Source organism: Camellia sinensis, chromosome 1 (assembly GCF_055761805.1).
Source record: "Camellia sinensis isolate YWXY chromosome 1, ASM5576180v1, whole genome shotgun sequence".
NCBI lineage: Eukaryota > Viridiplantae > Streptophyta > Magnoliopsida > Ericales > Theaceae > Camellia > Camellia sinensis.
This window is the reverse complement of record NC_138961.1, coordinates 173,596,170-173,611,294: the sequence shown is the minus strand read 5'-3', so window position 1 is coordinate 173,611,294 and position 15,125 is coordinate 173,596,170.

Below are 15,125 nucleotides of genomic sequence, written 5' to 3'. Positions count from 1 at the left end.
GATATATGACCCAGGCTTCTCTTCAATCGGAAATCTGATTGGCACGTGTTGTTGAGCTACATGGGCCCATCATGGACTACATATCAATTATCTGAACGGTTCAATGTTTAGGGTTTGTAGAGTATTCCATCCTTACAAAAAATCACGATAACTTGATATCGATAATTACTTAATCAGATCAAATTTGTGTCAATGGTAACTGTGATTTTAAAAATAAATTATTTACACATTTGTGATTGATTGGCTATTTTGTATCTTAAGTCAGATTTGTGAATGATATTTTTTCTTAAATTTCCAATTGGCTAAGGACTATTTCACAAAATTCTCGTTTAAGGTTATTTAACATAAAGATAATACTCTCTCTTGTATTAGTCAATACTAACCGTTCAACTCTTATATTATCATTATCTGATATAGTATCCTAAAATTTTACAACTTAACCACGTAAAGTAGCTTTTAAAAATGAATTTAGACCTACTGCATCCATAGTTTGTCCCGCTACAACAATTCTTAGTGCTTGAGCTCAATTATCTAATAACGTCTTCTATATTAGTTACAAAGTCTAGATCAAAGATATATTCTTTATTTTTGGTAACAAACTCGTTTTAGGGATAAAGTCATATTTTAAATAAGTCTTTAATGATAATTTTTGTAACTTTATTTTTCTTAGAAGATTTTTCTTTATTTATGATCGAAATTTTCAAATGTTTTATTTATGTAGAACATTTCTGCTTTTATTTCTAATTAATAACGTTATTCTTTTAACTCTGCCGGACTAATAGAATAAAAAATTATTTTTTTAAGTGCTTTCTCTCTTTCATAGTTATCCATATATAGATTTAAATATTTTTGAAGATTTTCTGACAATATTTCTTCTAAACGATTTTTTAGTTTGGATGCACTACTACCATCTTGATCTTTTTCATCTTTTATAGTTTGTTCAATAAACATAAAAAAAATTCTAAATTTTTTAATAAAACTTTCTTTTTGATTTTTAAGAGAAATTTCTTTTATTTCTTTAAATATTTTATTAATCATGATATTATGATTTTTACAAATATTTAAAGTTTTTTTTTTTTTACTAACATCCATTAGACTATTTAATAGTCATGTAGTTTCAATTTTACTATTTCCATGATCAAGATGTGTAAAAACAATTACATCTATTATATCATACATTAAACATTGAATTTTTATATTTAAAAATATTCCTAAGTTCGATTTCTAGACTCTGATACTAAGCCTTTGTTTGGGAAGTCGGTTGTTTTTTTGATTTTTTGGCTGTTACCCTGGGCTAAAAAGTCTAGTTTTGGATAAGCTTTTTGGTTTTTTTGACTTTTGTGAGAGAAAAAATGAAATAATTATAGTTTGAATGTGATATTTTTTCACCTATTTTATTTTTTTGTGACTAAAATAACCTCCAACTCACATGCTAAACATAGCTTAAGATTGAGGGTTTCACAAGATCTTAAAAAGGATATCTAAATAAGATTTGAAAGTTTTACAGGGTCTCAAAAATGATATCTAAATAATACAGAGAGCAAATTACACTGATATCCCTTAAATTTTTTTGAAATCACACTTTCACCACCCTTATTTCTTGAAATCACATTGACACCCCTTACCAATCTACAGAGTTAAATGATTTAGTGAAATTACTATTATCTCATATTATTTTATATTATTTTATTATTTATATATTTCTCTTTCAATCTCTGTTTCTCCTCTCCAAAATTTCTCCCTAACTACTATAGAAAATATGATTTTTTGAGTTGATATCATCATCTAATTTGGGCCTGAAATTTATTTTTCTTGTTGGGTTTGGACTTGGGTTACACTAGCAGGGTTGGTGTGGTTACAGTAATTGTGGGGGTAGAGGATGTTGGAAAATAATAGGTTTTTGGCAACTTTAATTCAAAATTAAACTGGGATCCAACTGTTGGTTGAGGTGGATCTGAGTGGTTTTGTATTCTCTTAAGTGAGGAGATTGCAATACAAAAATAATAAGTCGAAACTATTGAGTTATCAATGAGAATTATCTCATAAAGTGGGCATCAATAAGGTAGGGCTTAAATTTGGACCTTTAGTCTTAGTTTGGACTAGGCTTAGGTTTGTACTTGTGCATATGCTGGGTTTAGTCTTGCATTTGGACTTGGACTTGGACTTGGACTTAATCTCAATCTTAAGTTTGGACTAAGCTACGTTGTGCTGGGTTTAAATTGTACATGTATTTGAGAATTGGGCTTGGATCAGGTTGTGACCTAACATTAGTATCCATTTTGTGATCCATCTAGTTAGTTTATTCAACTATTATTATATACATATTTATTTGTATATTTTAAGCACATGTGAAGTTTAGACATTTGTAACTTTCATTTTTTGATGATGGAGTTGATGGCTATATTAGTGGCCATAGGTTTTCAACCTTTGTAACTCTAGCCCAAATGGCTAGAGTTAATAGCCTTGGTTAATGACATTTGATGGCCTATTGATGTATAACTTTCATGGTTAGGGATTCCCCTATTTGAATTAATAAATGCCTTTCCTCTCCTAGGATAATTTTTGAGAGATTTTTGATGAAAAATGGAGATGGTGTTTTGAGATAAAAAGTTGGAGATGTTTTTTTTCCATCAAAGAAAAATTTTCCTATCTTCTTTTGCTAGCCCCTTCTTTGGTTCTTGTTAGAGAGAAAGAGCAACCATTATCAAGTTCACCGAAGCTATTCAGAAGGTGCTTCTACATTAGCTAGTTTCGACCGTCGTATACTGGGAGACTGAAGCCGGCATACCTCCAACATCCATCGAGAGGCGGTGAATCTGTTTTAAGGAAACTGTGGTATCACACATGTTTCGATTTGCTTATTTTCTTATCATTTGTTCTTAAATTTTTCAAAATTTAGTTTACAAAGATGAGTTCTAATCTTTAGTTATCCATGTTAATAATTTATTCTATTAGTAATGTAATCTAATTCATTTTTGTATTTTTAGTTGTGTAATTTATTATGTATTTCATTCTTTAATTAAAAAAAAAAAATTGTTTTGTCATTTCTATTTAATTCATTTTATATATTTTTCTTGTATTTTTATGGAAAACTACCAACAATCTTAAAATAGACTCATATAAATAGGTTTTGATAAAAACAATTTAGTTTTTATTATGATTTTATTCTAGTGACTCTTAGAATTAAAATTAATTTAATTGCCTAGAGTTATTGGAATTTGAGTTGTTTGTTTCAAGTAATTTATTCATGCAATTTATTTTATGTTAATTAGTTGTTATTGCATGAGTTATTTGATGGTTAGTTGCTAGGAGTTTATAAAAATAAAATAAGAATTTTATTTCTTAAAGTTCTTACTAATTTATTTGATTTGTTGGTTTTATTTCGTTTTGTAGCTAACTTTCTGTATAGGTTTACCTAAACACGAAAGGAGGATAAAAATGAATAAAACAAATTGAAACAAATATATTGGATTACTAATTTGTAATTTGAACAGGATTACCTTTGCGTGGAATAAGGAATAATATTGGATCTTCAAAATTTTAGCGAATTTAATTATTCATTTTATAGTTCAATTTTATTTCGGGTTTATTCCGTTTGTTGTTTTGAAAGTTTGGTAACAATTTCAATTTAATTTGATTAATTAAATTTTGGAAAAAAAACAACCTGCTGGATTTTGAGAATGTTAAGAGATTCGGCTAGTCGAAAGGTTTTCGACGGTATAGAACATCTCCAAACAGGTTTGTTTTGGGAGAAAATATAGTGAAACAGTTTCAGTTTTTTTCTTCTATATAATAGTCTTATTTCTGAGTTTGCATATGATTATGTTGCATTATGGCATGGTGGTATAGTTTGGCATTGTAATGACTTTAACTCTTATTCATTCTAGGGTTTTTTTTGTTATTGTGTCAATGATGAGTTCTTTCATGTCTTGATTGTAATCAAGGAAATTACTCCAAAATATTTTTTTGTATTCATGGAATAATAAGTGGAAATTTAACTCTATTGTTATATACATATTTGTTCATAGTTGCATGGTTGGATTGCCAACATTATGACTATAATATTCCTATATGTATAATTGATTCATAGCTATCACATTCTTGTAATTGCAATGCATTTTTAGCCTTTGGATTACACATTGCGAGTTATGGCTGAGATTACTTGTGTAATATTCACTTTATTGGTTTATTAACTCATCTTGTATCTAAGTGTATATATGAACAGTGAACATGGAGATTTAGCGGCAACGAAGATAGAGTTTTGTAATGTGTTCATATAAAGATAAGCATTACAAGTGGAGAAGTGTATTCTTGGCTAAACAGATGATTCCAGATGCAACCATGAACTCCGTTTTGCAGATTTAGACAATTTGTAATTGTAACAATTGCATTTTCATTTCCATTTGTAGTGGTTTTAATTTCTAATCTGTAATAGTTTCACCATAGTGAAAGGAAAGGGAGAAAGAAAGAAATTATAAACCTTTGGGTTTAGAGAAAGTCTTTGGGATTAATTTTATTATTCCCAAAGTGTTTTGGTTTTTTGTAATAGAAACGAAAGTTTAGCCTTGGCTAAAGAGTATTTCTGATTTGTTCAGAAATGACAACTAAAATGGATTTGGTTTCAAACCTTTGGGTTTGATGAAGTCTTTGGGTTTAATCTTTTTATTTCCAAAGTAGTAGAAAATCAAGTTTTGAGAAAGTCTTTGGTTATAATCTGATTATTTCCAAAGCGTTTTGTTTTGGGAAAAGAAACAAAATTTTAACATTAGCTAAAATATTTCTGATTTTTATTCAAAAATATTGAGCTCAGTTCCGGGAGTACCGATTAACGTTTATGAGTGGTGTAATTCTGATAGAAATTTTTAATTGCTTATAAGTTTTGTAAACTTGATTTATTTTAACCTAGTTTATTCCCTGAAAAATTTAATTCTAAATTTGTTTTTCATGGATTAGGAGTCAACATGCTCTTGAAAGTTTTGTCTAAAGTTAACTAGGTCTTAAGTAGGACCGGTGTCACCCCTCCAATCTTCCTAGAAACTTTCCTGACCATGTTCGATTCTAGGGTAAGTGATGAAATCAATTTTGAATTAATTTTAGACTTTGGGATTTTTTAGTGTTAAGTTTAGTTTCTGGAAATACAAAATAGTGAAATTCTATTGCGATTTTTCAGAAATGGCTTCAAAAGGTGACAACTGGAAATGTTGTTCCACCTGACAATCTTAAACCTTGCGAGGTTCTTAAAAAAAAAAGATCAAGACAGATCAAGTGCGATTAAAGGAATCATAAGATGTATGATGATATCTCTGAATTTATCAGAGTCAATTAATATGTTATCATTGTGTCAATTATAATATGTATGATTGCTATGTGACTTTACTTGAAATCAAAGATAAGACAACCCCTTAGGGTGGGTGAATATATTTTTTGAATTTTTATAATTCTAAATATATTATTAAATTAGTGGCTCCTAGTGAGTGCAAGATCACTGATTAAAAATAGAAAACTGGTGGTTCCTAGGAGGTGTTAGACCACTAGCTACACAGTTATGAGATTATGGTTCCTCGTAGTAAATAGATTACTTATCATATGTTAAGACATAATGATTCCTAGTAGTAAAAGATTCTACTGATTATATGTCAAGACATAATGATTTCTAGTAATGAAATGGTCTACTGATCCTATGTCAAGACATTGTGATTCCTAGTAGTGGAGTGCCTACTGATCATATGCCAAAACATTGTGGTGCTTAGTAGTGGAAAGTTTACTAACCATATGCTTAGAAATTAGTGATTCCTAGTGATAAGACTACTGGCCATGTTATGTACAATATAGTAGTGCATATCGATTTTTTTGTGGACAAATCTGATATTCAAATTTACACAAGAATATTATCATGAAATTGAGGAAATGGTTTTCACGAAAAAAAAAGAGATGAGCCTAGAAGATGTTAAAAGGCTTGAACTTTAAAGTTCTTTTGTCTAATCTTCTTAAACCTATATGGTGGATGGTGAGGCTAAAAGCTTCTTTAAAGCTGTGATTTCTCTATAAGAAAAGTTAATGAGTTAATTTTATCTTGCATAGGTAGTAAATCTTGAGATGCAAGTAAATAAAAGCCGATGAGACAATCTTGTTATCAAAAGAGGCTTGACAAATATGTATGTCAAAGACATTAACAAATAGATATGTCAGTTTGTGTCTGTACGATTGGTAATTATGAGAAGATGTTCAGAATTACCAAGAAGTTGTTAAATTCTAAGTTTGACATGGGCCTTACAGATGTGATTATCAGAACATCTGGTAGTATTGTACTTTCTCAGTCTCATTATGTTAATAAGATACTTGAGAAATTTAGTAAATCAAATACAAGTGTGTTAAGGACACCGGTAGACTTGAGTCTACATTTGGCCAAGAATAATGGTGAGAGTGTATTTCAACTAGAATATTCTCAGGTCATTAGAAGTTTAAAGTATCTGATAAGATGTACAAGGCCATGTATAGCCTACTTAGTCGACAAGCTAAGTAGATATATGAGTAATTCCAACGCCTATCTTTAGAAGGCGTTTGTGTGGGTACTAAGGTGCTTACAATGAAGTCGAGATTATGGGGTGCATTATCCCAGATATCTGGTTATACTAGAAGGGTACAGTGACGTCACCTGGATATCTGATATAAAGATTACAAATCCATTAGTGGATTTGTTTTCACTATTGAAGGTGCAACTGTTTCTTGAAAATCTTCCAAGCAGATGTGTATTATGAGATCAATGATGGAATTAGAATTCAGTGATTTAGAAAAGCTACTGAAATAGTTGAATAACTTTGCCATTTTGTTGAGGATATTCCATGCTGATTGAAACTTGTGCTTGCAATTTTTTATACCTTGGGACAATCATCAAGTATTGGTAGGGCACAGAGTAATTCGTATAATGGAAGGTCTAGACATTTTAGTCGAAGACATAATTCCATACGACGACTATTCTCGTGTGTTGTCATTATAGACTATATATAGTTTAAGGACAATATTACGGATCCGTTAACCTAAGGGTTAAATCGAGAGTTAGTAAGAAGTTGTCAAGAGGAATGGGGTTAAGACCTTTAGCGAATGTTACCAGAATGGAAAACCCAACCTAGTTGACTTGAGATCCCAAGATCTAGGTTCAAATGGACAACCTAATTGCGTGTAACGTATAAGTCACTATGGAGGTAAATCCTCCTACTCATTCCTTTATACAGTGATACCCTGTGGGATGAGAGGTTAAGATGATGCTTTTAATGACCTAAGTGCTGTGAATAGTCAACTGTGGTATAGCAAAATACATTATGTAGGTCACCTATGTGAGTGTGAAGTGGGGCCGCTTCGTTAAGAATTGACAAGGCCGAATTCTTTAAAAACACTCACTGAATCAGGCTAGTGTTATAGGGCTAAACTGGACACACTAGTGAGAACAAAAATAATGGTTGGAGTAACTCCTGTGTGAGATCTATTATCTCGATTTACACAAACACCAGAACAGTTCAAGACATCACGTTCATTGATCAGCCAGTAAATTCGATAGGCTTTCAGTACGAAAGGTTCAAGACCAATAACTACCTTTTATGATGCAGGGTTATTCTGTGTACTCTCTCTCTGAGTCTTTGTTGTTAAGCATTGTCCGTTTTTCTTTATTCGGCCAATTTTATTCATGTGGGGGATTGTTAGAAAATAATGGGTTTTCGACACCTTTAATTCAAAATTAAAGTGGGACCCAACCATCGGTTGAGGTGGATCTGAGTGGTTTTGTATTCTCTCAAGTAAGAAGATTGCAATAAAAAAAATGAGCAGAAACCATTGAGTTATGAATGAGAATTGTCTCATAAAATTGGCATCAATAAAGTTGGTGTCACGACCCAATCCCAAGGGCTTAGGATTGGAATCGCAACTTACTAACTTATTTTATTTGTAACAAATTAAACTGCGCAAGCGAAATAAAAATAATTAAACATAAAATTTACTTCATTTTACTATTTAAAAAAGAAAAATAAAAATACATCTATAGGGCTTTAGTTATTTTATTAATCAGTGATCGGCCCTGAGTAGCACAAAAAGGAAGCAAAAAAAAAAAAGAAAAAAAGTTCAACAGCAATCCATGTGCGGGTTCCATTTTGTGGGGTTATGAGTTTCCCCTACATCTCGTCACCTGAAAGGGTAACAGCTATAAGCACACAGCAGAGTGAGAAATATTATGCCAAGAGTATAGGGAATACAAAATAATCATGGATAGTTAGTTAAGCCAAACCATTTACATAACTCAATTTGGTAAATAAATTATTTAAGTGGCAGAAACTGAAATACCGAATTATGTAAATAAATAACCATAACCACGATACAGAACAGAACAGAACAGAGGACACTGAAGTGACAATCAGAACAGAGGTCAATGGATCCATGACAAACAGAGAGGACCACAAAGTGGTCAAACAGAGGCCATTGGTTATTTAAGCCTCTCAAGGCATGGGACTCCCGTGGTGGTACTTACAAAACATAATTGTATATAAGGTCATAGTCAAATATTCTTTAAAATTTAAACAAACATATCCACGGGTTTCATTTTTTACAAATAGAGTTCAGGAAATAATCCATGTAACTGAAATATTAATATAGTTTATAATTGTTTATAAAACATAACTTGTATAAAATAAACTATGGTAAGTTAAAACATACGTAAAATACATTATGGTGACTCAAGGTATAATATAACTCACCTTACTATTGACCCTTAACCTTACTCTACTATCACAACCTTTTTACTATAGGCTCCTTACTTTCAGTATTCACGTACCTCTCTCTCGTCTTTCTTTCTTTCTTTCTTTCATTTTTCCTTCCTTCATTCACAAACACTCCTACTTCTTTTATACTACTAACTGAGCCTTGGTTGGGTGACACGTAACCTCTCTACGGAGGGCCATTATTATGCTAATAGATTTGAATTTTAATTATAGATTTGAATCAGAGATTTGAATCTTTTAGGATAAGTATAGATGCCTCTTAAATACATATACTCGGGCCAACATTATTAAGGCATTGTTTGGGCCAACATTACTAAGAATTTGCTGGGCCAACAATAGATCATTAATTTTCTTTTCTTTTTATTTATTTATTTATTTTGGAGCTAAATTTTCAGTGTTCCTATTGTAAATTAAATTACATTTTATCATAAAATTATTTATTTTATTTTACTTTACAGATTATTATTATTATTATTGTTATCAATATCATTATTTATTTACTATTTTTAACTCTAATTTGACCCATCTAGTATTATAATTCCATAAATGTGTTAATTTGTTCTCAAATAATAATCTTTAATTAATCTCATATTTGATAACCCAATGCCAAATTGGATTTCTATATTTATTTATTATTTGTTTATTTATTTAATAATATATCATCACATACAACCATAATTATATTTTACTATAAATATTTATGTAGTATTTAATTAAACGTTCAGGGTGTCACATTTCTCCCCTTCTAAATAGAAGTTTGTCCCCAAACTTGACATACCTTAATTTCCGAAGAGGTGTGGTTATTTGGTTCGCATTTGACTCTTCGTTTCCCACGTAGCTTCTTCGATACGATGATTCCGCCATAAGACCTTTACCAATGGTATGGTCTTGTTTCGGAGAATTTGATCACGACGATCGAGAATTTGCACTGGTTGCTCTTCATAAGAGAGATCTTCTTGAACTTCTAGGTTTTCATAGTCGACGATATGTTCTGGATCTCAGAGGTACTGTCGAAGCATTGAAACGTGAAACACATTGTGGACATTGGATAGTTCAGGAGGTAGTGCAAGGCGATAGGCTACAGGACCAATCCTTTACAGTATCTCAAATGACCCGATGTAACGTGGGTTTAGCTTTCCTTGCTTCCTGAATCAGATCACTCCTCTTGTTGGTGAGATTTTGAGGAACACATGATCCCCTACTTGAAATTCCAAGTCCCGTCTCCGAGTATCTGCATAACTTTTCTGGCGACTCTGAGCAGTGCGAATTCGCCGTTGGATGAGTTGGATTTTCTCACTTGTGACTTGCACGATCTCAGGGCCTAACAATTTCCTGTCCCCGACCTCCATCCAGCACAGAGGTGATCGACATCTCCTTCCATACAGAGCTTCGTACGGCGTCATTCCAATGCTTGCCTGATAGCTGTTGTTATAGGCGAATTCCACTAAAGGTAGGTGCTCATCCCAGTTACCTTTGAGGTCCAACACGCATACACGTAACATATCTTCCAACGTCTGGATTGTTCTGTCGGATTATCCATCGGTTTGTAGATGATAAGCCATGCTGAACTTCAGTGTAGTTCCCAAAGCTTCTTGCAATTTATTCCAGAAGTGAGACACGAAGTGAGGGTTTCGGTCAGACTCGATCGAAAGTGGGATACCATGCAAACGAATAATCTCCTTGATATATAAAGTGGCAAACTTATTCAGAGGGTACATGATTTTGATTAATAGAAAATGCATTGACTTCGTTAATCGGTCTACTATGACCCATATTGCATCATTCTTCGAAAAGGACTGTGGTAGCCCAACCACGAAGTCCACAGTAATGTGCTCCCATTTCTATTCAGGAATACGGAGTGGTTGCAGCAGTCCTGTAGGTCTCTGACGTTCCGTTTTAACACCCTGACAATGCAAACATTTGGAAACATGGCTTGCTATATCTCTTTTCATTCCGGTCCACCAGTAGTGTTCCTTCAGATCATGGTACATCTTTGTGTTGCCAGGGTGGACTGCAAATCTTGAGTTATGAACTTCCTCTAATATCTTCTTCTTGAGTTCCGGAATTTTGGGTACGCAAATTTGATTCCGAAATTTCAATATCCGATTGCTTATAATGAAATTAGGATCAGGCGTGTTTCCTTGTTCCTCGTACTTTTTCTTCAAAAGTTTATCTTCCCATTAGCGCGCTTTAATTTCTTCAATCAATGTAGGTGTAGACACCCAATTTTTGACCATCCTCAAGACTTGGATATGCTTGCAGGTACATTCGATGACAAGTTTGATTGCTCGTCGAGTACTCGAATTTCGCGGCAGAACATCACAGGTTTGAGCTTTTCAAACCCTGTATCCTTTCAGCTCCATTTTTGGAACATGTATTGGTCCTTTCAGCATCATTCTTGTGGTGCACTGTTGGCATTTTTTTGGCATTGCTGGCCATCAATTTAGCCCTGTCGGCCATCAATGAGGCACTACCGGCCACCCCTGATGGCCAGCCGGCCACCATGTTTCAATAGATATTATTTTAGATCTTTTAAGCCAGCTGTGGCTTACTAAGCCATCCTCCATACACGTGTATGGAGGGATGAAGGCAAGTTTCAAGCTTATCAAGCAAGCTTTTGCTTGCATTGCTTATATAAGGGGAGGCCCCTCTCATTCTCCAGAGGTTCAGAAAAAATTTAGAGACAAAATATATCTCTCTCTAGAATTCTCACTCTCTTTGTCTATATTGTGCTCAATAGTGCCTTAAAGTGTGTTTTCTTCACATTTTTGCAAAGGAACACCTAGTCAAACACCACCACCTTGGAGCTGAGGTTCTTGAAGGTTTGTTTGGAACTCAAAAGGCTGGTTTTGGCTCAGAGGAAGACATGCCTTGCTGCTGTTCTTCAAGGGTGAGTATATTCCTCTTTTACGCTTATTTTTGCATACCATCTTAGCCACCTTTGCATGTTGTTTTGGGCGTAGTTGTCAACTACAAAAAGCTCTAATTTTAAGTGTTAAAAATGCTGGTTTGAGTCCTTGTTGGAGTTAGGGGTGGTCTACCCTCTTTCTTTGCTTATTTGTTAAGCTTTTAAGCCATCCTTTGAAGCTTTTGTAATAGCCTTTGCATGGACTATCTACCACTGAAACTCACAGTAATTTCAGTGGTGAAAAGGTGGTTTTCAGGTCCAAAATGGGAGGGGGTGGTCCCCTCTCCTCTTGTCTTGCTTGCTTGTGTTGTTGGCCTATCAAATGAGCATGTGTTTCTACTCTTTTGTGACTTAGTTCAAGCTTGTTTTTGGCTTTTTTTTGACATGCCTTAACTCTATTTTTGGGTGTTTGGGTCACCTCTTGTTTTCTTTTGGTACTTGTAGTGCAATCATGCTTGTTGGCCTAACATGCTTTATGCTTTAGTTCATCATTCTAGCATGTGCTAGCTTTGCTCCAGCACATTTTTGCCACTGATTTAACATGGTTAAAGTCTGTTTTAAGTGGTCTTGGTCATATATGCTTAGCTTTGTATAGCTATAGTATAGTTGGGCTTCACTAGCTTTGTGTTTGAGGTCCCTAGCATGCTTTGAATGTGATGACTGCATGCCTCAGCCTCATTTCTCACATGATTTTAGTGTATATAGCATAGTCACACTCTCACATGTTCCACTCTTTCAATGCTTTTGAGAGATATGCCCCATGCCTTGTTTGTGAGCCAATACGTACGCATGCTTGTCTAAGCTTTGGGGCTATCATTTCAGCATGTTTTGGCCTTTGATTTGGCATGGTTGAGCTCTGTCTAGAGCTGGTTTGGTTGTTTGTTCTATGTATTGCATACTTCTTGTGTAGTGCTCTTTACTAGCCTTGTGCTTTAGGTCTTCTAGCATGCCTTATTTGTGATGTTTATGTGATATGGCATCATTTAACACATAATTTCAGAGCATATAGCCTTGTTATACTCTCATGTTTATCACTCTTTAATAGTGTTTGAGAGTTGAGCATTATGCCTTGTCGGTGAGCCAATTCATGAGCATCATTCTCTTGCCTTTCATGCTATCATTTCAGATCATCTTGGCCACTGTTTTGGCATGCATGAGGTCTGTTTGGGGTTGGTTTAGTCCATTGAGTATTGTATTGCATGGTCCTTGTGTTGTATCCTTCACTAGTTCTAATGCTTAAGTCCCTTAACATGTTGTGCATGCGTTGTTTGCATGTTAGAGTCTTGCATTTCATGCCACGATGAGCATGTTGTTTGCATTGCATCGTGTTCAACAAGACGTTATGTTGAACACAAGGTGGATTGACCCACTTCATACTCAAAGTGATGAAAGTGAGCCAATCCCCTTTGTCTCCATTGCCTTTGATCACTCATGATAAGGCCGTGGTCTTAGTGTCTTGTTTGTTGTGCATTCATCGAATTTGTTCAAGTTGGATCTTTGGCCATCATGCATTGCGATGCTTGATTGATGGTCTTGGATCCAATGATGCCTCTCCCTTGATGTTTTGAGGTGATATGGAGTGGCATAGTACGTACATACCCTTGGGAGACCCTCAATTTTCCTCTAGTTTGTGCTCTGTTGCAGAATGGTGGTGCAGCACACCAGTGGCCGGCAATGCCTTGCAGATGGCCGACAGTGCCTTACAGATGGCCGGCACTGCTTCATCATTGGCCGGCAGTGAACATCATTTGCTGGCAGGTGGCCGACAAAAGCTCCTCATGGCCGGCAGGCCATTGGTGGATTCCCTAGAGTTGGTTTGGTAAGGTGGAGCAGAAATTTCATAAAGACACCCTGCAAACAGAGCCTCTCAAGAGCAAACCGGAAGGCATTTCGAGGCGGCAACCGAGAGCATGCATCATTCATTGTTCAAGGCAGAGCTAAGGTAGCCTAGTTTACATATCTTACATGCTTAGTTAGATGTCATGATTAGTTAATTTGTTAATAAATTAAAGTGTTGTAATAATTAGTAATCGGTTTGCTAGTTATTCAATTGATTTGTAATAACTAGTCTAAATTAGCTTAATTATATTAGTTAGCTTAGCTTAGCTTAGCTTTGCTTATTCATTCGAACCTTCCATCGAGAGGGCACAATGTTGTAATAAGGGTGCGTGTGTGTGTGCATGTCTTCCAACCCCCACGTCTTTCTCCTTTTTACTTAACCGCTTTTGATGGTTAGTTTAGGACATATTTCAATTAGCATACCGTATACTTTGCATGTGTGCATCATTCATTCGTCTTGCATGCACTGGGTTCGGCGCATCATTCAAACCGCATTGTATTTCAATACCTACTTGAATACGTGTTTCAAAGCATGTTATCAAGTGTTGCATTCATATGCCATCTTAGGTAGCCGAGCCTATTTTAGTCGCATTTTGCATGTGTTGCATTAGGCACTTAACATAGCTAGGATCATGCATGATTTCTAACTAGCTTCTGTTTTGGCTTGGAATACACTGTAAGTGTTTACGCTTTAGCATACTTGCATGAGTGTGAGTGTTGCCGTGATAGCATTCTTGCCATGAGGCTATTTGCGTAAATACTAAATTGCATAAATGCCTGTGGATGAATGCTTTATTGCTTGAATTGGAACAATTCATCAAATGTGAGTTTTAAGCCCACTTTGCGGAGTGACAAATCATGTTGTTTTAAGCCCACTTGAGGGTGGCAAATCCGCGTTTTAGCCTACTTGCGAGTAGCACTTCCCAAACCATTTTCGAAAAACAAACATGAGATGTTTTGTTCCAAATCATGTGATTTAGTCTATACTTGTATGCTATGCGCATCATATAGTAAGGCTAGCTAATAAACCGGAATAAGAACACATATGTTTTCAAAATAACATATCATGCTTAGTAGAGGCCGATCCTTTGATCGGGCGAGAGGGGGTGCTCATTTCAGGACCTTCCCCTCTCGTACCCAAGTTCTCGAGTTGAGGCAACTTTGGTGATGATAGACACGTGGCCTTAGGCACGAGTCAGGGTTTCCTAAATTTTCCAAAACAAAATATTTAGGTGGTGACTCTGAAATCTGGCAAAGCAGTCTATGTTTGGCACTTTTTGATTAAAATCGATTTTCTAAAACGATTTTCCGGATTTGGACTCTTTGGTGATTTATTAGTCTTGCATTGCACCTTGTGAGATTAGATTCAGAACCGTAACAAGAGTCCGAACTGTAGTAGCTAGAACTCAATTCGCGCCCTTTCCGAAATGGGGGGCTGCGCGGAGAGAGTTTCGGGCGGTCTACAGTAGGCTCCACGGTTACAATGGCGAGCAACCCATTGATCTTGTGGGAAACGAGAGTACATGCCAAACTTCTTGTCGTCTTTCGGCTCAGTGCGTCTGCCACCACGTTAGCTTTGCCCGGATAGTGATGGATCTCTACATCATAGTCTT